General features: G+C 46.0%; 1 protein-coding gene across 1 annotated transcript in view; it reads right to left on the minus strand.

Annotated features, from left to right (window-relative positions):
• The window catches only part of EXT2 (exostosin glycosyltransferase 2), a 176710-nt gene that overhangs the window by 128508 nt on the left and 26164 nt on the right, over positions 1 to 22038 (minus strand). The gene's annotated exons all lie outside the window — the stretch shown is intronic.

The raw sequence follows: 22038 nt of genomic DNA on the forward strand, positions 1-22038 counted from the left end.
CAGGGGCGGTCTGAGCCGGCAGAGGTTCTGGCAGGAGGCAGCAGCTTTATGCCCACCCCGGTAGTGCAGCACGCCGAGTCACAAGTGACATCTGCTCTGCAGAGACTCCGTGTTTTGATGGGTGCATTGCATGTATGGGCCTGCGGAGCACATTGCAGTATAAACAGAGAGCAGATGGAGCCTGAGTAGCCCATGAGACTTTTCCACAGAGAGCCAAAGAGGAAGCAGTGACAGCTGCTGTCCCCAGGGGACCTGCCAAAGCCCCAGGCACCACTGCTCTGCCCACAGACCTGGGAAGAGGAGCTCTGCCAGCTGCACTTACCCCCCTCGCCACCCCTTGTTTGCTTTGTGCTAAACCAGGAGGGAAGGTTTTCCCTTTTCTAGTCTGTTCTTCATAATCCAACCTCTCCCCTGGTTGACTTCTGCTCTCCTTCCCTTCCCCTCTCCTCTGGATTTCACCTAGGTGTTGCTACTGCATCATGGAAAAATACCAACCAGTGCTTGTAAGTAGCTGAGATGATGTGCAAGGGCAATTCTTATGCATCACCCCTGTGCCTCAGCTTAACAACCAGGACTCATTCAGTCTGAAATGCAGGCTTTAAACTCCACAATTTCTACTGCAAATAACAATCTGAGAGGTCTTATGGGTCACAGAGGCTGCCAGAGAGAGTACTCACACTGATTATGCAGTTAGGTAAAGCTAGTGCTTGCCAAGGGAAAAGCTACTCCAGGCCTTCCAAGTACACTAATTTCAAGGGATTCACCCTTACTCCTGACAGACTATCTGTTACGAGGATTAAAAGCTACAGAAATAGGACATAAGAAAAGTAGAAAATGAAAAGTGGGACAGGCATATTCTTGACCTACTCTATTATCTAATTGCTTTGAAAATTAGAACATTGAAGCCGCTGGTAATAATTAGTTAGGTTTTTTTATTATTATATGCTTTCTCAAAATATTTGAATATATGCTATAGTTTTCACTCACACTTTCAGGGGTTACAGGAAAAGAAAGGTCTCCATATAGAGTGATACAGCCAGCATGGGAAAAAAAAATCTCTGCAGCGTGGGAAGATGGAACTGAATTTTAAAAAAAAAAGTTACTGAGCGAAGAAAAAGGGGCTGAACTGCTATTGCCATGAGAAAAGGATCAGAGGAAGAGGGATAAAGGAAGGAAAAGAAGTAGGACAGAGCTCACTGGGGAGCACAGTAGCCAACCTGACTTGTCAGTACTGTGGCACAAGTGCAGCAGGGGTCCAGCACCCAATTTGCTGTCGCTGGGCATCTCTTGCCCTAGCTCTGGTGGGGTCAAAGCCTTCCTCAGCTAATCCCGAAAAAGTCTAGTCTGCAGTGGTGGGGGGAGGGATGCTATTGTGCAAAAGATTTTTTGACAGAATCTGAGGAAATACTTCATGTCTTGAAGGAGAGAAGGGACAATCCTTCTGGTTAAGATCTGTGGATGATGTCCTCTGGGGTACTCTTGCTCAGTTATGGTTAGCACATTACCAGTAAGACATTATCAAAGTGGGAATTCAGAGAAGAAAAACCGATGGGAGAGAGAGGACTGAGCTAGACTGTCAGAACTGAGCTGTCTGCCGTTTGGCTGAGAGACAAAACAGATATGCTAGTAAGTCTGCAAATGTGGCAAAAATAAGCAGAAGATTTTTTTATGCATGTGAAAAGGACTTGACTAGAAAGAAAAGACAGACATGACTGAAGAAAGATCATGTAATAGAGTAGGTCTGAAAGCTTCAGGACAAGAGTATTTTTCAAGTTAGACTGGCCAATATACTAAAAAATCCTGCAGAGGGACTGGGTGTGTTTAGGCAGAAGAGAGGACAGGAGGGAAAAGTGTGATCTGTGATTCTGGGAAGTATCAGAGATCAGTTTCATACCGTGTGAGGAAAGGACATTGGGTCATTGCGTAATTTCAAAGACCTAAATTCTTTTTCTGGAGTACTCAGCTCTGATGGTCTGGAGAAGTTATTCCATTTCTTGAGTGAGGATTTATTGGGAAAGAAAATGTAAAGAACAGCACTGCATCCTACTCCCTGCTCTCTAAAAGCCTGCATGTTTCCACAAGAGATGTGGCATTTCTTAGTTGCCCACTGAATCCCACCTCTTCACCCCACTTCATGCCAACCTGTCTGCTCCAGCCTGGAGCTTGCAGAAGTTACTAAACCGCTCAAATGCTTAAGTAACATAAAAGTACACATGACAGAGGAAAGGTTGTGTGAAGGCATCTTTCTTCACCAGCTCTGTTTACCTGTCCAGCACTTCTTCCTGTACTTCACTCCCCTAATTGAATTCTGACCTAAAACAACCTGTGTTTTTAAAAAAATCTTCCACCGAAGTGACACAAGTAATCATGCTGATTTCAGCACGCAGGAAGAAACCACTCAATGTAAGCAACAATAATGAAATCAGGCCCTAAAAGTTTAGATTAAACTATGGAAAATTGCACTAGTGACTCATTCTGCCTGGTGACTCCTTGTTTAGGACGCTGCGAAATACAGCTCTGCTTGGAGATGATCTTTCTATGTGAGTCCACTAGGAGGAAGGATGAAGATGTACAACACCATCTGTCAAACGAGAAAAGAGAAAACTTGCAACGCATGTCGGTGTAATGGGACAGTGAAGTGCAGCAGATCTGACTTCTTCCCAGGGTCTGTCCAGATTTCAGTGTCTGTGAAATCTTTGAATCACACCAGATCAGTAACATCCTGCAAGCAGCCTGTGCGTGTATCCAAACAGCTCAGCAGTTCAGTCCATCTGCTCAGAGTTTAGCACTTTGGAGTGCCCTGGCAGCACAGCGTTAGGTGGAAGAGGAGAGCTGGGCAGGCAAATGATCACCATGTGGGTCCAGCAGCAGTGTACTGACAGTCAGAGACATAGAAAGAGAAGATTCATTTAAAAAAAAAAAAAAAAAAAAAAAAAAAGTGGGGAAATGCCTGGGCAGCCCTTCTGAACCCACAAAGCAAACAAACATACTTAAGCCTTTGCATTATGTCTCAGCACAGGGCTGCACGCATGGATTTCCCAGCAGCAGCGTCCTGGGCTGCACAGTGCCTCCCAGCAGCAGTTGGGAAAGCAAGTGCGTCATTCATCTGAAGGCAGGCAGGTTGGCAGGTCACCCAGCCCTCCTAGAGCAGCTGGGGACAGGGGGACGGGGTGGCAGCCACTCTGCAGAGGGGGAAGGGAGTGCCCAAACAACATAAAGCACTGCAGTGGGGGTGGGAGATGGGAAGAAGTAAAGCGCTTTGCCGACTTTCACTAGAAGGGAATAAAAATGACAAAATGAGAGCCTTAATTGCAGAGTAGAGACTGTCATCCCCTCCACTCTACACCCCTGTAGGGATGTGCCACACAGATGTCTCTGGCTGGGGTGGCTGCCAGCAGGGCTTTACAGAGGCTTTGTCTCTGGATGGGGACTGTGCACTGGCAAAGAAATTACAGCGTTTATGCACTTGGTAACTGCAATTGCGGCTGCAGCTTTATGTTCCTGTGTTGCTAGAAGACAGCTTGTTCCTCCTTCCCCCTGCCTGGCCTTCGTGAGGAGGATAGGGACATTATCATGGGCTGAATAACAGATGAAGAGAGAAAAGACTGATGAGTAAAAACATAACACACAGGCATCATACCAGAGGCAGAGTTGCTGAGAAACAAGAGAGCCAGAGGCAACGGCTGCAGGGGGAGGAAAGTAACTGAGGCTGTGGTGTCACCACATCCTTCCTTGGACACTTTCTTTGGTGCCTGGAGGAAGGTCACTGTCACGACAGCAGGAACTGCGATCCTCAGTGTTGTGAAGCAGGACCTCAGCAGTCCGTTCAGCTGTCTGTGGGTAGAGGAAGGTGCCCGAACAACAGATGTTATTGTGAAATTCACCCCTTTGCCTGAGGACAGCCCTGAACCCATGAACTGCTCACCTCTTGTTTTGCAGGGTGACTTTTTCACTGGGAAGCAAACAGCCAGGTGTGACTCACCCTCCCAAACACGAGCTAGCCCTCAGGGTCAGTGGGTGCCCCCGTGTCACTCCCCCCAGTCACAGTGCTTCCTTGAGCCCGACAGCATTTTGTACGGCTGTCTGCGCCAAGAAAGGGAGATAGCGCTGCTATACTTTTGCCGCCTTGCCTTTAGCATGAGAGGAGGTGGGCTGAAGCACTAATTAATTAATTTTGTTCTGTCATGGACTATTTAAAAAAAAAAAAAAAAAAAAAAAAAAAAGGAAGTAGTGTTGCGGGTCGCCCTGAGGCTGACATTTTGGAATATCTGGCAAATTGAAAACATTTGGATTCAGATTAAGTGAAATGTTTTATTAGGTGGAAAACAAATAATTTCCCTTGGGGAGCATTTTCTACAAAAGCCAAAGGAATCAGACAAAATGTCTGGATTCCCAAGGGAGCGGAGACTGTTCCTGTGGCTGCAGAAGAGAGGTGGTTCTGCGTGGGCTGCACCAAGCAGCTGGCCATGGAACCACACTTACTCTGACCTCAGGAGTTACTGGAAATGAAGTAAAGCAGCTTCAGCAGAGACAGTTAGAGGGCCCTATTACCCAGGGCAGAGTAGCCCCAGTACTGGTTGTTCATCATGTACGAGGGAATCCCAAGTTCATGTATTTTTATCTGCCCCGTTACCCTTCCCATTAGAGAGTCCTAATCACCAAACCATCAGATAATGCTACCTATGTCTTTCAGGTTTCTCTTTTGAAGCCATCCCACCATTTCTACAACAAAATGTAATGGAGACAAGCATAGCACAACACCTGGTGAGTGAAGCACCTGGGCATCAGTCTTTGCAGAAGGAGACTGGGACAGGGGATCTCACACCAAAAGGTCTTCTGCCCTAGTGAGTGGACTGGAAACCCAACAGTAACTGGTAGTCAGTTCTGCTTAGGATCCCAGCCTGAACAACATGAAACATCTTGTTACAGAAACACAAAAAAATAGGTTGGTCTACATTTCAGCTAAAGATAGCTGAAACAGTCTGCTTATTTTTTCCTAAACTAATCAATTGCTCTGAGCAATCAGGTATTGCAATCTTCGGCAAAAAGAAAACAAAACCTGCTAAGATGGAGCAAAAAAGGAACACGCACATGTTTCTGGTTTTTCTTTCTCTCATAGCTTTGCATTAGTTATCCTTGCCTTTGGTCAGTGACCAAGATGGACACACATTTTGTTGACCCCATGCAGCTTTGTCAGTAATCTTTGAATAGGCAAACCAACTGTGTGACAGAACCCTAAGTTGTGCAGTACCAGGCAGATGTGCAATGCTCCCAAAGAGATGGGAGCAAAGCCTCCTCTGTTCCACTGATATGTGGGATCAACAAGGGTGCTGTAAATGCTAGAAGGAAGGCCAACTAGATCTTGCATAAACAGCATCAAGGTCCTTTCGTGTCAGCAGTCAGCACCTCAGAAAATTACCTCATGACAAGGTTTTTGGGGAGAGAAAAGTTCTGCACAGATTTCTAGCTTCCTTGACGTAAGTGCTTGCAACACACACTTACTGAACATGCTCTCCTTCAGGGCCAATTTATGCTTGTTTTAATATTCTTTCCAAAATATCTCACTGGGGTCATGGGAAGTGCTGTGCAGCCAAGTCAAGTGACAAGCATCAGCATGTTGTCAGTATATGAAAGCAAAAACAAACCTTTTTTGAAGGAATTAGAGAGTCTAATGACTGAGCTAATCTGAAACACTTCCAGAAAAAATTGCAGCTGGTAAAGGAGAGAAAATAAAGGTTTTTACCTCCAGTTACTTCCCTAGGTGGAACTCCTCAGCACCCCAGATGCAAAGCCAAGCATAGCAGAGACAGCAACAGGATGGCCAAAGCAGGGACCTGGCATCAGGACATGCTATTCCCAGACAAGACTGACTAGTCCATCATTTCTAGCACAGCCTCAGATAAAGCCGGCTCCCTGTGTTGCCTTTGCCATCTGTATAATCAAGAGAACAGGTGGATTAATTGTACTTCCAAACCAGTAATGACTGAGTGCCTCACAAGCTGTACTGTATTCCCACTCCTGTGGGTCAGAAAGGTACTACCACCCTCACTTTGAAAATGAGGATCCAAGAATAGGTGAAATAAAACTGTTTGCCCAAATTTGCACATAAAAGGAATGACAGAGCAGCTGACTCAAACCCAGTTGGCCTGTCCCTAGGTCAGGACTTTAATCCTTAACACCTTCCTCCCAGCTTGACCTGAGATTTGATCTAGAAGGTAAATACTGATGGATGTGGGTGAGTTTTGCCTTTATCTTGTAGGACTGCAGTTCTTGGAATTCATCTCATTAAGATCTCAGCCTCTGTTTACTTACGGGCAGCAAAATTGCAGCACCGAGAAACTAAGCATCCCAGAGCTAGTGTAATTTCAATATCCTGTGAAGCCCCTTGGAAATGAAGGTGGTAGGCATGCTTTAGAGTCATAATATTTCACCTTTTATTTCAATTTGTAATAGGATAAAACTGCATAGAATTGGGTCACAGGATCTCTGCGGGCAACAAACTTCCCTAGAGGTTTAGGTTCTCTGGGGTGGGTTTTTTTAAGCACTAAATATACCTGTGACCAAATTCCCAAGAAAGTAACATCTCCTGAATGTAGGAAAATATGAACTTTTTTTGGTTGTTGCTGTTGAGCTTCAAACTTGTTATGTAGAGACAGTACACAGCAATATCTTATCAGAGCCTGTAAAACAATTTTCTTTCTTGCAAAGAGTTTTAGAAATGGCCAAACACGTTCTGTGCTTAGTCTCCACTGAACGAGCCTCCAGATCCTGTGTGCAAGTAAACCTCAGCATACATTGTATTTTATACAGCAATAAAAGCAACTGCTATCTGTGAGCATAGTGGTTGTCACCACATCTCCAGCCACATCTACTCAAAATCTCAGTAACAATAAGGTGCAACTCAGATCTCAGGCTAGCTGAATAATAGAATTCCCCTTCTGTAGAAGTTTTCAATAGTTTGAAATGCAATTTCAAATAGGCATTAAAAAAGGTTTGCAAGTTTCCTATGAAACAGGAATCCTGTAAAATTTTATTTCAGAAACACCAATACATGGTGTTTGCAAAATATTAGATGTACCCCAGGACTTCAGTAGCAGTTGAGTAAAATTACCATAGTTGGGGTTTTTTTGGGGGGTGGTGTGGTGTGGGTGGGTGTTCCAGTATCGCTGCTGCTCAACACTGAATAGGGACAGCAAATTTATTTGGGAGTGAGCAACAGCAAAACTGAAGAGTCACATCAGCTGCATCAGCCAAGTTTCCAGGTTCTATGGGACAAAGGCAAGTCCCATCTGGGCCAGCCAGAGGGTGCCAGGGCTGTGCCTACAGGGCAGTAGTTCAGGGGCAGACCCTGGAAGCTGTGTTTCTGTGCAGCACTGAGATCAAACATATGATACAACAGGCAAGTTATCCAACAGAATACTGACAATTAAAGTTTGTCAAATCACATATGTTTCCATGAAACATTTCTGCTTCAGCACATACTCATTTTCTAACTGCATCGTCTTTGCCGAAACATTCCTAACAAGCTGTATTCAGTTCTGCTTACTCCCAAAATTACAATTTCTCCTCATACAGGCTACATCAGAGCTATCATTAGGACCTTATCAATGCAGATCCGTTCAGCATGCAGATGGACAATCTAATTCTGTCACCGGTAGCATCAGCTGTAGCGAATCATGCACACGTGCTCCTTTAGCCAATTTGTCACGGTACTTAAACATACTGGGCTGCACTAAACAGACAGCATTGCCCAGCTCTGCAGCTCTTCATTAATTACTGCAGAGTCATAACCTAGCATAGGTAGATGTTTTTCAGAGGGGAGCCACAGAGATCAACTTTGTTTTGGAAACAGGCACCTGGACAGTCTGTAACAGTACAGGACAACTAAGAAAGAAAAACATGTTCCAATTAACCACTAATGACTGACTTTGTGTCAAACAGACAGTACTGAACAAATCAAACCTAGAGTCTGCAGTATTTAAGCAAAAACATGAAGCAGTGCACTGAGGCACTATAAAAGGAGGCAATATATAAGAAATATAATTTCTGCATCCTTTTACAGTACCATCTAGGAATGCACAGTACTTGGTACAGCCACAGTATCGAAGCCATTGAGCTCTCACACCACAGTAGGCATCCTAAGAGGCATAAGATGCTCTGCAAATGACTGAATTCTCTATTAACTTGTAACAGGAAAAAACAGCCACCTTGGTTCCCATGATCAAAGAGGTCACATCAGTGCGTGAGGATCATCAGGTCCCCACTGTCACGATAGTCATTGCTGGCAATCAAGGATGCTGATACCCAAAGCGAAGGCAGAAACAACAGGACAAAGTGATAGGGCCTCCTAGATACATTGCTACATCTTCACATATGGTATGAGAGCAGCTATGAGCACAGCCTGCTCAATGACCTGCCCCCTCATGGATAGCCCCCAGCCTGACTGCAGAGTAGCCTAAAAAGCATGGCCAAGCACGTGACATACCAGCAGATGACCTCCAGACCCACTCTGAGATCACATCAGAGTGCTCTTTCAAGAGTCCTCCAGATGTGGTGGCACTTACACTTCTGAGTACTCTTTGGAGCAGGGATTGTTTCTTGCTGTTGGCTTGTATCAGGTTGAAGCCTCTGGATGTTACTGTCAGGGGGTGGTTCTAGGACCAGGAAGGCCTGGGTCAGCTGTACTAGATGCATTTGAGTAGATGTGTAAATGCACTAAAGACATTACCGTGGCTCACTGAGTACAGGTAAAGCCCGCTGTTCCCTGGCACACACCGTATCAGGGACCCCACTTCACGCAGCAGAAGGAAGACGGTGCCATGGGAGATTTTCTTCCACGAGTGCAAACTTAGAAGAGTTAAAACAAGAAGGTCCTCTGCTCCAGCTGCATAAATAAGAATATTTCCATGCAGAACAGGACTGAAATGGAGGTTAGATAAGCAAGGCCTTGGCAGCAGGAAAAACAAACAAAGCCAGTCCCTGCTACACCCACTGAGAAGCAGCTTGTTTTGCCATCAGCGTTTGTGACACAAGACCTACAAAGACTCACAGGCAGGCAAGATCAACTCAACAAGATTTCTGCGAGCCCAGCCAGGAGAAGTGGCTCCTGGCTAGATTATCTCAAGCTGGATGCTCCCAGTGTTGTGACAGGAGGGCAAGGCTGCAGCTGGTCCAGGTGGCTCAGCAGCACACCAGAGGGAGATGTTCCCAGCCCTGGGCAGAAGGCTCACCTGAAGGCCACCCTGGTTTCTATGCACTGTGTCAGTTGAGAACAGGGAGCTAGTTTAATCAGACCACACAAGTTCATGGCAATCTTTATTCCCCTCAAAGAGGCCTTCCACTAATAACAGCCCATCGTGGGCTCAGGTGGTGGAGGGAAGCTTGGGTTCTTCCGCTGAGATCTCAACACTAAGCTGAAAGCAAGAGGTATATGAGACCTAGGCAGATGTCAGAGCGCTCACCTCCCCACACCTCTCTAAGCGATCCCAGGGGTCTAGGACAGAGGTCTGGGATCTCCCCAGCACCCCCGCAGAAACAACACTTTTTGCAGTCACACGTGGAGAAGCCTGGCAGCCTTGTGCTGCTGACAGTGGCAGCGTAGTTGCACTGAGCCCAGCTGCACCCACCAGCCACCTCTCCCCTCTGGGACACCTTGGCCTTTACGCTATGGGGAAGCTGGCTGATGAATAGCTTCTTGACTGAAGGGATGATTCAGATACAGCTCTATAGGAAACTCTCGTGCTATGACAGCAGCACAGAACACAGCGTCTGTTTGCTGCTCCTTTCCCCTCCCGCACCCTCCTCAGCTCTCTCCCTCCAATTTTATTCCTAGAGCCCAAAGATTGCTTTTAACAAAGACAGTTGAGTCATTTCCCAGCCCTGATGTGCCATCTACCAAATGCTTCAGATGACTGATGTCTTAGGAAAGAATCCAGCCTGTTCCCTTGCTGCACTTCGTAAAGCTGCTGAAATGGAGCAATTATACCCAATTTCTGTGACAAAGAACGAGAAGTCCTGTCATTATCACAGCTTCCCCTTGGAAAGGCAGTGGGTGAGAGGAGGAAATACATGAGTGGTGTCACAACAAGAACAGGCTGATGCATGCTGCAAACTGCAACCGACGGTGAGTCTGCACCAGAAAAGTGTCTCTTCATACGCAGAAAGAAGAAAGCCCATGAGAGATTGACCTGGGCATTACAGGAAGGCAGTGCTGTTTGATGGTGGGCCCAAGGGAGCAGGGGTGACCCTTTAAAGGACCCACTACTAGATAGCTGCCACTACCCAGGGCTGAACACTGGGCTCTCTGTACAGACTCCAGAGGGACATTAGACATGACACACTGGACTTGCCATGCCTGGGCTCAGCAGAGCATGGCATACCCAGGACCTCCAGGACAGGCAAGGCAGCTCCATGAGGAAGTGCTTAACAGAGCATTACTCTACCTCTGGAGTTTCAACCCAACACCTGCCTCTATAGGGACAAAATGCTGTCAGACAGCTGCCAGATAACCTTCGTATGAGACAACAGAACATTTATCCATGTTCACATCCACCGCAGGAGAACACATATACCTTCAGCTTTTATTCCCTCCCATATATAGTCCCATAAGGGATGCCAAAGTTCAACAGAGGAATGGCCATGCCTGTGATCCCCAGGCAATGCTGGCATCTGTTGTGGATGTTGTCAAGGCAGTGCAGATAACACCTTGCTGAGCACTTCCCCAGCTACCTCAAGCCACCAAAAACTACCCGGTGCACCCATCACACTTCTGATATCAGTCCCCACAACTCTCCCACCCTTTCTCCATCACCAGTTTCTCACGCACATAACTGATCTGCTGTTGCCTGGATCAGAGGATGCCTGGTGTGCTCCAGCATGCCTGCATTCTCATGTGCCTCATGGCAATGCTGGGTCCTTTCATGGGAGCAGGGAGGGGAGACAACAGGCAGAGTGGCTGCCAGTAACGTGGCTCTGCCTCTGCTCTCTACTCTACACGGGATTCATGTACAGCAGTTCGGAAACCTGCAGCTTTGTTCAGCCATAGTACGAGGCTGACAGGGGAAGGACAGACAAGTAGAAGAAACAAGGAAAAACTCTCAAACCTGAGCTTCCTCACATGTCCCCTTGTGTCTGAATGCACAACTAATACTTAGAACTTAGATGTTGTCACAAGTTTCAACAGGTGACATGGGAAATCTTTCACTGACCTGACCTCTCCCTTTGCAGGGGGTCTGTAACGCTTCAGCTTTTCTCTTCCTACTTTCCCACCCCATTTTCACTGCCCTCATATTCTGTTGCTCCCCACCGTCCTTCTCCCTTTTCACAGCCTGTATCTATTCCAACTCACCACATGGACTTTTGGAACATAGGGACCAGTTACACCTCAGCCAAGTCCTCTCTGTCTCATGGCTAAGGCTCTCCCTGCTCCTCTCTTATGAACCCAATGAAACCCCTTTCCCCACTGACTGCTGTCTCCAGCCCCCAGCCCCAGCCAACATGGACATGCACACCACCAGCCACTGCTCCTCACCCTTTCCTGTTTTAAGCTCGAGTTAACACCATATAGCCATGCAACTCCCAGGCAAACCCTCCTGCTCCCTTTTCATTAGCTGCTGTGATTTGCTAAGGCCTGATCCTGAAAGTTAAAGACCAGGCAGACCTCAGGTCTCCCAGCCATCCCCCTGCACCTAGCCTACAAACTGCTGACTGAGTCCAAATGAAACAAACTGATGAGCAACCTTGGGCTTGAGCCTGCCATTTTACCAGTGCGACACTTTACAGTGCTGAAATAGAAGTGTAAATGAGAGCAGAATAAAGGTACGAGCCTACACTTAGGTGCCTGGAAAGCTATATGCTATTTGTACTGTTGGCAGGAGACTGTAGAAATAACTCAGCATGTGCTCATGTTTATGGGCTTGAATGTAGCCTATATCCCTCGGAGAAAACCCATGCACACCTTCCCAGCCACAAAGGACAGTCACAGAGAGCAGCTATTTCAGGCATTTTGTGTCTTTTAGCAATATGATGAAAGTCACCATCGCTCTGCGGCAGGGTCACTGACACAGCCTTGCCAAAACCACAGCAAAGTTTTCTTTAAAGATAAGTGCTTCTCTCCCCAGAGCAACTCCCTGCCTCAGACACCAGTGCCTGTCAACTCATTTCTCTGTTGTCATCTGAAAGAAGGAATAACAAGTGAAAACCACAAACCAGGGTGGCCTGGGAAAATTTTGACAGTCTGACAAAGGAAAGCAGAGGAAGTATCTCCTTGTTTATACATTTTCAGATCTTTGAATAAATATTTCCCTGAAAAAACATCGTGACTTCCTCTAACTAGATGAAGAAAAGAAGATGTCAGCTTGCATCTCATCAGATTTTCTGGTGCAAAAGCCAAACTGGGTATTTAAATGGATGATGCCATTCAGTGACAGTAATGTCCCTTTTGCAAAGCACAACCTGCATTTAAACACATAGACTAAACTAAACCCACCAAAAGAACAGAGTGTTCAGAAACTACAAGCCACCCACTCAACCTTGCAGATGCAAAACAACTGAACCAAACGAGGAAGGCAGCTGGAGCACGATGCCTGGCTCAGGCAGCCTTAGTAAAGCTGTGGCTGTATCAGAGGTGGTTGAAGGGCTGCAGAAACACAGCCCCAGAATGTGGTCCCCCATGCCACCCCAGAGGTCCCTCTGGGAGAGGCCAGGGGTCCCAGCTGCCTCCTGCCTCTACCGTGCTTCTCTTCTCTAGCATCAGAGCACATTTCTCATCATGAAGCATGCTTGCAGAGCTGCAGTACTCCCTGACTCCCTCGAGTCCGGCAAGTATACTCTTGGCCTCTGTTAATTTAGGCACTTCAGAAAGGGCAGCAAGACTGATCTGGGAAATGGAATGGAAAGCTTGGATGGGAACAGGACAGAAGATCTCAATAAAGGGTATAACAACAGGATTACATGCAATCAGAGGATAGAGCAAGGGAATTTCCCTTAGGTGTTAAGCCAAAAAAATCAAGTCCTGATGAAGGTGGTCAAGCAGTGCGACAGGCACCTGGCTGAAATCATCATTCATAGAGATAGTCAGTAATCAACCAGATACGGCCCAGAGCAACCCAATGTGGCTTTGAAGTTGGTTCTGCTTTGAGTGGATGGAAGGACCAGGTGATCTGCAGAGATCTCTTCCTACCTAAATTAGATTCTACAAGTTTTGGATCACAAGTTACCATTAATTATTGGAATAAAACAGGAGCTTGAGAATAGCTATTTGCACTATTTAGGAAGAGAACTGTGATCAGGGTGAAGAAATCAAGAGCAGGAAGATTTGTAAATATTCTGTTATTAAAATAAACATGATCAAATAGGTTCTATTGAAATCACAGGCCAGTTGCGTGCCTGACATTCCTAATATTGCTGGATGCATCTACAATGGGAACAGCAGACCGGGGAGAAAAGGAGCAGCACCTTCTTCCGCTTTCAAGAGATGACTTTCCTTCCTACCATCCTGCCGCACATCACAGAGGCGAGGGTAAGGATCCACACTGGGAGGAGGCAGCTCCCTGTCCGGCGCTGACAGGTTCTGGCAGACAGGAGTGACCTCTCCTGGAGACTGCCAGCTGGGTAGTCCTGCTCCAGGGACGGCTGGAGCCCAGCCACAAGCTCTGGTTGCCTCCATTTGGCCAGAGCATGAGACACCCCTGGCAAACCTCTACAGGCACTTCAGTGCCAGCCGCATCCCCCAAGAAACACACCTCACAGCAGATACCCTTGTTAACATCGTCAGCCTGCGGAGAAAGACGTCTTTTGCAAGTACGCTTGTTTTGTATTTGACATGAGCAGGATTACCTGATGATGAAGTGCTCTCTATTTCATCCATAGATAAGGAGTTCTTTAAGCAAATGTTGGTATAAAAGATATTTAAATCTGCCAAGCCTATTTTAGTTAACCTGTCATTGGAGCAGGGTCAAATGCAAAAAGGTGACTGTAGAGAACAATGACAATTATTAAAAATAGTAACCTAATTAGTCACATAATTATATAATTACAAAAAAATTGGGGTTGGAAGGTACCTCTGGAAATCATCTCATCCAAGCTCCTGCCCAATACAGGTATGATTAGGTGGTCAGGTTGCTCAGGGCCTTGTCCGGTTCAGTTTTTAGTATCTCTCTCTGAGCAACGTTCATAACCTCTCATGGGAACAGGCCTTATTAACACAGACTTCATCCCATATTTGGTGAGATCACTAGTTTATTTAATGCAGATAACCGTATCAGTATTTTTACATCAAGAGGCATTTTACAGCCTCACGTAGCATTCTCATATAAAATGAGCAATCTGCAAAATTGGTATTGCTCGTAGGAAGCAGGTATCATTAAGAATGATACAAAAATGGTGGGCTTGGAAAGAAAAGGAGCATGCCTAGCTGTACAGGCCCACCTAAAACACTGTCCAGCATGACAAATTCATTTGCACAATATGGTGGTTAATACATGCAAATTGGGATCATTCATATGGTAGCAAAGGATGGTGACAGTTACATGTGCACAGTGGAAAACAGTCTCTTGCAAAGTAGCATCTCCATAAAGGAGGATTACAAATCTGATTCTACCCAGGGGTCTTGGTACATAGTCAGTTAAACACGATTGCTTAACATGATACTGTCGCTAGGACAAATGTGATTCTCAGACATACAAGCAAGAAAGTATCACATAATAGCAGAGAGGTGGCATTACCTCAATATACAGTGCTGTTGAAACAGCATCAGAAACTACTACACTATATCCGAAGAGAAATGTATGGTTGTATGTCAGTGTTCACAGTTTAAAAACAACACAGAAATTGTCGAGTTCAGGAGGGAGCTTCAAGAAAGATTCAGCATCTGGAAAACATACTTCTAGCAAGAAACTTAAGAGAGTCAATCCAAGTTTATCCAACAGAAGGTCAAAAGATGACTCAAGCACTGTCTATAATTACCAGCACAAGAAGAAATGATTAATATTAGGGTTCTTTAATCAGGCAGAGAAAAAAACCAACAAACCAGGAATATAATTTGATGCAGTGGTTGGAAACAGAAGCCAAGCAAATTCAGATGAACTATAGGGAGCACTGTTTAACAAAAGCCATTAACCATTAGAACAATTTACCTAGGGATGGGGTAGACCCTCTGCAATTTGAGGTCTTGAACTGAAGACTAAACAGCCTTTTTTTGAAGATACATTGTATCTCAAGAAATGTTGAAGCAGAAATTATTGGGCAAGATTCATTGTCAGAACAGATAATCATAAGGTTCCTTCTGGTCTTAAAAATATGAAAACTACCCAGGAAGAATGGCAAAGACCTCTGAAAGCACTGAAAGACATGAGAGCAAATTGTGTTGTGTTACAGAAGAGCTTTTAATTACTATTAGAAGTTACAAAAGAAGGTGAAATCTTATTTTTAAAAGCCACAATTTCTTTAATAAAGATGAAAAATCCAGTGAGAAAATTCTTCATGTAGCTGCCAACAACTGAAGGAAAAAGAAAGGACATTTGTAGAAAACAAAAAAGAGGACACAGAGAAGTATTCCTTTTCTGCAAAACTTGAGCGTAAATTCAAAATGAAGTCAATCAAGATTAATTTTGATGCAACTAAGAGCAGCATCTGGCCTCTCCTTTTAAACAAATAAGGCAGAGTTTTGTATTCTCATAAAATCAAACACAGAAAACAAAGAAAGGTCTAAAGTTATAATCTAGAGATTGCTAAATACCCTTGGGTATACTCTGCCCAGTTTTTGAGAGTTGGCCTTGTGTCTTTGCACCTTTGCAGAGGCTTTGTGGGTGCAGAATACCACCAAACCAGCCACTTTGTGCTGGTGCCAGGGATAACTCACAGCTGCGGGCTGCAAGGGAGAGTAAAGTGGGCTGGCAGAGAAACGGCTGGGAAGCGTGCTGTTTTGATGTGAAACCAGATGGCATTTCAATGGTGTTTTGCTTTGAGATTTCTGGGTTCGCTCAAATCCAGGAAACTCAGGAGGAAGGAAGCCATAAGCAGATGAAAACATACCCAGCTAAGAGTTTGCACAAGCCTCCCTGTGCACAGTCCAGGGAGAAATGTACCCTTGCATCTGCCCGCCGGAGCCACATTGGGACCCAGAGCAGAGGAGCTATGCCGTGAGTCAGGACACGCAGACAGTGGGAGATTTACAAACCCAGCTCCTTGGACAGATGGGAAAGGAAACAGGAACTCAAAACAGAATAATGCTTTACAGAAGATGTTTCTTTCTAAAATAAATCCCAAAAAACCACCAGCTGGTTCTCATTTCAGCCTGCAGATGAATAGATTTCAAGCAGAAAAGCAGCAACAGATGCCTTGATGCTGCTCTGCAGGAAGCAGAGAGACAACTGTCCACACCAGACTCACCACTGGGACTTCTGACCCAGGAGGTTGTGCTGTGTCAAGCTGGCCTGCAGCAGGGGAGCTGCTCTCTACTGATGCCTGTTGCTGCTTCTTTCCCAGCCCCTGGACATATCTCTCTCGGGAGGCACGGGCCATGGTTGGGCTGTGGGAGCTGGAGGAAAAGGCTGTCCCTTCCTGTCACACCCTCACAGCTGCCTGCAAGCCCAGCAAGGGCTGAGAGAGGCACAAGAAGAGAGCTGGCTTGGGACAGCCACAGGAGGAAAGCCTTTCACAGGTCCCTTGCGGGGGAGGACAGGGCCTCTGCTGGGCTCTCAGCAGTCTTTTGGGGACAGAAAGCAACACTGGTCTGCCAGTTACAGGTTTTACCTACTCAACTCCACATAGTTTTTCACAAATTACACATAAGGGAAAACAGCTGAGGGCCATAGGCTCTCAGGAAGCACATCACCTTCCTTAATGTGCAACCAACCTCCACATGCACCTCCTCCATGTGCTAAAGCCTCCCTACCTCAGCAAAGGAAGAGAGTGTCCCATCCCCCCCCAAATGGTCTTTGGGCTGGACAGGCCCTTCTATGCTCACTCTGAGCACCTCTCCACTTAGGCTGCAAAACCTTTTGGGCCACAAGGGTTCAAGTTACATCAAGTGACAACACACAGGAACCCTGGACACAATCCAATCAGCCTAAGCCAAGCACCCCCTGCCCAGGACTTACCACCTATCAACCCACCATCCTCAGTCATTGGAGTCTGCCTGGCAGAGCAGCAGCAGCCTGGGCTGCTTCAGCCATGAAGCCAGCAGCAGGAAGCCAAGCAAATAGTGAGTTGGCTTTGCAAGATGGCTGCACATTTCCTGCACATCCAAGGGCCATCTCAGTGCCAAGAAGAGAGCCTGCAGCTGCTGTCATAGCTTTTACAGGACCTGCAAAATCCTCCCTCAAAGGAGGTGAATATAAGGAACCTGCACTGGCCAATTAGTTACAGCAGGGCCTTTGTTTCCTTGAAGAGGCAACAGGTGGGTTGAGGAGGTACAGGGGACACGTGTGCATGCTATGGAGGTAACCTCATCCTTTCTGAAGTCTAGCCTGCCATTCCTGCTTCACAGGACTCTTCCTGGGGCAGCTGGCTCTAGGGGTGCTGCAGGGTTATTTGGTACCTGCTGGAGCTGGGGTCAAACGAGGGAAGGCAATGCAGGCAGGGATTAACACAGCGGATTCGTGGCAATCACTGTCTCTCATGATGGCAGGCTCCTGTGGACTTTCCAGCCATTCCCACTCGTGCCACAGTCAACATCCTTTAGTGCTAAGTTTAGATCATAAGCTTTCCGGGATGGACGCCACGTGAATTTGTATATAAAACAGAGGGAGAGCACATACATGCTTTATATAAACAGTTATCAGAGTAAGGAACTCTACCACAGTTAGCATATCCACAGGTCAGCTAGAGTTCTTGTTATGATTGCAAATGATTTCTCAAGTACAGTTCTTCACATCAAGGATGTGCATTTTAAATATCTGTAATGTATTGTACAAATACATCACTATGTAAACTGTACACACACCCCTGAATACTCCTCTGTTAAGTGGTTACATTTACCTCATGGTCTTTCCTGGTCAACAATCTTCTAAAAGCCTGCACACTTTTCAGCCATCCTGTTCCAAGAGCAGTCTGGACTTGCTAGTTAATGGCACATCAGCTTGTTGTGACAAATCAAGAGGATTGATTAGCTTTTTATGATTCTGGAAAAGCAGGTTATGGTTTCTTTGAGACTAAATAGTCCCATTTCTCTGACTGTTCCTGCCACTGAACAGCTACCTGGCACAGAAAGCTGACAACCGTGGTGAGGGAGAGGGCCACAGAGGAACGCGGGAGGAGCAAGCAGTAATTTTTGCACTTGTTTAGAGCTGGACTAAAAATAGAGGTTCTTGAACCTCTTTCACTGTAAAAAGCCTGCATAATTCAGACAAGGTTTACCAGTAAATTGCAGCTATAAAGGAAAAACCCCACAGCCTTAAAAGGTCTCTTGAAGCCCGTCCAAAACAGTGTTCTGTCCAAGTGCCCTTAACAAGAGGGCAGAGGAGGAGAGGGTGGGAAAGCAGATGCTAAAGGCTGCTCTTGCCTGGCAGGGAAAGAGCAAAGTTTGCCCCCTGCCTCTGAGCTGTGCCTACCACCAGGACAGCATGTTCGAGCACTCTGGGCCCAGGGCAAGAGGCAGTCCTTTGCTTACTCATTTCTGTTCTGCCACCCCCAATACATGCGCACACCATGTACTGCCTCTGCCTTGGGAATTGACTTCTACCAAGGGAATTGTGGGAAGTGATGATGAGGAATCTTTGCTTGCCAGACTGCAATGCAAGCCTTTTGAGAGAATTCTGCCCCTGGTTTTATGCAAATGCCCAAAGACAAACCCAAACCTTAAGTGTATTTGCAAAAAAACCCACCCCAAAACCCAGATACACAGACATCACTCCTCTGGTTGCTCAGATCTCTCCTTTGTTTCTGCAGCCCTGTGCGTGTAAGGAGTTGACATTCTCCATCAGTCTCCTGTCTTCAAGCCTCATTTCTGGTTTTCTCTCCCTTTATTCCATAAGCCCCTGCTTGCTTCCTCCTTCCTTCTCACAGTCTGCTCTCAGCATTTCCTCAACACAACAACAAAGGCAGTGACCTACAGAAGATGATGTAGTCAAGGGTGAACTCTGGCAAAGCTCATCCCCTTCTCATTTGGCCTATAGTTTCCCCACAAGTACTCAGTTTTAATTCATCAACTACCACTTTCAGATGTGCAGAGATGCAAACCTCCTTTAACTCCAAATGTTAAATACATTACATAAATTCAATGTCTTAAATGCTCCCATCATGAGGTGAGGAGCAGCACCTATCCATGAAAATAAAGATGAGAGAATACAGCTGAGCCAAGATGAAAGAGATGGGTTTATTCTCCAGTTGAAAGCACTGCGGCACTGTTAGTAATCATGAGGGTACCCAAGCTTTACTATATAACATACATATCAAAACCGACCTCCATGGCAAACCTGTATCAGAGTAAATCTGTCTCTGTAGTGAGGCGGAATGGCTCTGACGAGGCAGTTGGCACTTCAGGCTGTGAATGCAGGAGTGCATGGGTGGAAGGGCGTCTCTGTGACTCAAACCTGTTGCTAGGACCACTAAATGGCCCTTTCAGCTTCCCCTGCAACCGTTTGGACTGCTCTCCCACACTCTTGGCACCAACCCTACCTGAGATGGAGACGCTTTCATCTCCATTCGCACCAGGGATATTTATTGAACTAGTAAATCAGCAACAGCTTACCCAAGGCTCCAGCTGGCACAACAGGCAAGGCACCAAGGTGGGAAGCAGCCAAGACAGCAGGGCAGTGAGCCAGGAGCGGCTGCCCCCTCCATGGGACTGCAGGTACCGACCCCGCTGGCCTACTTGCTCTTGGCAGCCTGGGCCCTTGCCATGCCCTGGGCATGCTACCATGGTGCAGTGCCTAGAGGTGTGCAAGGGGAGATGCTGCTGGGGGTTCCCACCTGGGACTGCAGCATCACCACAGAGCCGGATACATTGACAGGAGGCAGATCGGATTTTTCCATTAAAGATCCACCTAGAAATAATGAGGGAAGCCCAGACAGGGAAAACAAGCATGGTGACATTTAGCAGACCAAAACTTTTCCACCCTCACGATAAGCGAATTAGTCTGGAGGCAGTGAGCAGAAACATCCCAGCTCCCTGCTGCAGAGTGAATCATCCTATACTCTTCCCACAGCAAAGTTTAAAACCACTCAACAGCCAAACACGTCATGGAAACAGAGTGAAACAGAATTGTCAGGAGCTGGTAAGGGCTGATGTTTGGTGTTTGCTGGGACTCTACGCAAACAAGTTAAAGGAGCTGTATTTCACTGGAAAAGTGTAACTGTCCTACTGGTGTTGAGAGGATGTCACACAACTGGCAAGTCACATTTATTGGCATTTTTCAAGCAACAAATGCACAGGTCACAAGACCCTGACAATGCACTGATGGAGGTCAACAAAGGCCACGAGGATGGTCTAGTCAGCCTTCAAACTTGTAATAATTGGAAACATGTGCTACCTGCTTGCCTCCAGCTGTCTCCTTTCCGCTTGCAAAGCCAGTGAAATTAAATAGGGAGAATAGGATTGGCTAATATTCCTTAAAGGCTTGTTTCCATTTACACATTAACATATCCGGTCAGTTCAGTTACTACCAGGCTTTACCCTTTTAAATAATGAAGAAACTAGAACTTGGCAGCATTATGTCATTTCCCATCTTGCCCTGAAATGTTTATCGTGACTGGCAAAGCACATGAATTTTGCAGATTGGAAAATATGCCATGGGGTCTCAGGTGGCAGGAGAGAGAGAAAAATTAACAGGTACCATTGTATTCTTGGTGAAGTGCAACAATTTCCCCCAGCATAGCAAAGAATTTATCATTCTTTTGCTGATGTTTGGCTGGGATCAGGGATCTAAAACTGCCTCAGGTATCACATGCTCAACAGGCCTTCTGCATAGTACTTGCTTGTGAACCCCTTCTGATCTGTATTTCAGATGCTTGGTTTTGAATACAAGAGATATCAATAGATCAAGACCAGATCAAGTGGTCTTCAAAGTCACTCTGACAAATGCTGGAGGACAACAAGACATCATGAATATAGCAATATTTTCCTAAATTTCTCTTATGTCAACCTTTGTCAGGCCCCAAGATCTCTCTCAATCTCCATCCTTCTGTTGGCTCTTTCTCCTTTGCCTGTTACTCCTTGCCCAGGGAAATCAGTCTGTAGGCCACCACACATATTATTCCTGAAATTAATTTAGAACTGGTGAAAGATGATGGCCCCAGAACCCAAGACAGATGTCTAAGATAGAGCAGTAGGGCAAGCTGCCCAGATACTGCCCATTAACAAAATGCCTTCAGGGAAAGGGGAAATTTTATCTTCACGGCCCACTCCATGTTTGTTTCCTTGGGAATGCCAATTAGTGTTCAATGTGGCATTTTCTAAAATACAACTTTGAACAGTTTATGAACTCAGCAAAGATTGTGAACTCACCAGAGACCACCAAGTGGCCATGAGATGACTGTCAGCAAGGATTTTTGGACACAATTAACCAAGGTCATGTTCTAAGCAGTGACTCAGAAATGAGTGGCTCTCTAACCTTTTTGCCCGCCTTGCTTCTTGCCTCCTAATTATTGCTAAATTGAATCTGAAAACATCCACACTGATGACAGGCACAAGAGTTCTGATTCCTGGGAACAAGTGTTGATGACAGGGGAATCGCTGGTTTTAGCAAAGCACTGGTTCCTGGGCTCTGCTCCATTGGATGAATGTTTCCTTATTATGTCCCCAAAATCCCCTGGGCAAGGGAACATGCAGTGGAAGCACACTCAGTTATTTTTCAAAGATTCTTCCCTCTGGGCTGTCAAAGATCTGAAGGAGCTGGCGACCAGCCCACTCTTATTCTGATAAATGCTATTTGCAACTAAAATAGCCTCTGAAAGCTTGTCTGAAGGGGAACAAGCAGTCTTGTTCAGAGATGCCATTAGCAGGAAGATATGGAGAGGGCTATTCTGAGGGCTGCTTATTTTTGGTTTTCACCCCACTTTGTCATTTGCCCTGACCAAAGCAGAATAAGGAGATTATTA

Source organism: Balearica regulorum, chromosome 5, assembly GCF_011004875.1.
Source record: "Balearica regulorum gibbericeps isolate bBalReg1 chromosome 5, bBalReg1.pri, whole genome shotgun sequence".
Taxonomy (NCBI): Eukaryota; Metazoa; Chordata; class Aves; order Gruiformes; family Gruidae; genus Balearica; species Balearica regulorum.